The sequence below is a fragment of the Mastomys coucha genome, unplaced genomic scaffold (genome assembly GCF_008632895.1).
Source record: "Mastomys coucha isolate ucsf_1 unplaced genomic scaffold, UCSF_Mcou_1 pScaffold15, whole genome shotgun sequence".
Taxonomy (NCBI): domain Eukaryota; kingdom Metazoa; phylum Chordata; class Mammalia; order Rodentia; family Muridae; genus Mastomys; species Mastomys coucha.
The window spans coordinates 150,180,822-150,182,375 of NW_022196897.1; the positions used below are offsets into that span (position 1 = coordinate 150,180,822).

At 37.3% G+C, this 1,554-nt stretch overlaps 1 long non-coding RNA gene across 1 annotated transcript in view; it reads right to left on the reverse strand.

Moving 5' to 3' along the window:
- Positions 1–841: 841 nt before the first annotated feature.
- Positions 842–1,554, reverse strand: part of LOC116092508 — a 1,028-nt gene continuing 315 nt past the window's right edge. Inside the window, exon 2 of the long non-coding RNA XR_004119294.1 lies at positions 842–1,504. This is a non-coding gene — a long non-coding RNA (uncharacterized LOC116092508). The remainder of the gene's footprint in view (positions 1,505–1,554) is intronic.

Here is a 1,554-nt window from a genome sequence, read left to right on the forward strand (position 1 = left end):
ATAAAACTTTTTTTAAAAAAAGATTACAAACAAAAAAAGAAATAAAAAAGAAATAAAATAAAATAAAAATAAATCTTTAAAAAACAAAACAAAACAAAAAAAGAACATGCAGAAATACTGGAAATAAAAAAAGAAGGAGAAGCTGAAGACACATTATCTAGCGCCTCTGTGTGACAAGGTTGAGGATCTTCCTCTTTGTTGCTGATCTTACTACTCGACCCCCAGCTCTAATTCCCTCAAGGGCAGATCCTGATGACATGGAAACTTACTTTGTTACTTTGTTTCTTTTTTTTTTCCCTGAGGCTGGTAGGGAGGTTTCTCATACTCCATGAGAGAATTAACTCTTTTTACCTCGGTACAGGTCTCCCAGACAGGAGACTTTGTATGGAGTCTCAGAGGTGGGAAAAGATGTGGAAGAATTTTCTCTTGAGTAAAATGCCTGATCCTAATAACCCCGGGCAAAGAGTTAGAAATTATATACCCATTTCTTTAAGACAGAGGAATTTTTTTGTTTTTTTATTTTTTGAGGCAGGGTTTCTCTGTATAGTCTAGCTGTCCTGGAACTCACTCTGTAGACCAGGCTGGACTCAAACTCAGCAATCCACCTGCCTCTGCCTCCCAAGTGCTGGGATTAAAGGCGTGAGCCACCACTGCCTAGCAAGATAAAGAATCTTAAGCAGGCGTGTGCTCAGTACACATGCACCAATTGCTCCTTCCTTTTGCATTGTCTATTTTTGGGGAAGATTTTCTTCCTTCTGACTGGAGGATTTTAGTAAAAAAAAAAAAAAACAAAAAAAACCCAAACAAACAAACAAACAAAAAAAAAACAAAACAAAAAACCTTATTTGTAGTGACTATTTATTATGGAAGACTGGTTATTAAAAAAATGTCAGGACCAAGTTATCAGAAATCAACAAAATAACATGTCCACAACTTTTCAAAATATTAACAGAAGAAAGCATATAAAATGATGCTCTATGAGAAGTCACATATCCTGCTGAGGCTTATGGGAAAATCAATGCTTTGGCTTCATAAGTACAGCATAAGTTACTAGGTTCTGAAAAAAGAAAAAGACAGAGGAACTTTGTAAAATTAGCCAGGGACTGAATGAGTTGTCTTTTGCTTTTGTAGGAAGTCAATCGCCTGATAGTGGATAGAGAGGCGAAATATCTATTGTTAAACAACTGACATGTTATCAACTGCGGCATACCAGACAGCCATAGTTCTTTTAGGGGGAAAAAGGGAGATATTAATGATTACATCTGCCTCTATGATGCTACACTCAAATGCTTTTCCAAGTTGGACATATTCTGAGGTAGGGACCCTTTAAGTGGTATGGCCTGGTGGTAGTTGTCATGTGCGTAACACCTCCAGAAACAATCAATGTGTATCTGGCATAATTGGAATTATTCCTTTGGGATAAGCTGGTGCCGCCATTTTTTTTTTCTGTACATACTGCTCTTGAGTTTGACATGTGTTGCCACCGCTGTGTGATGTCATTCACCTAGAGGCTCTAAGTAGATTTGAAAATGACTGACAGTACATTCCCAAGCC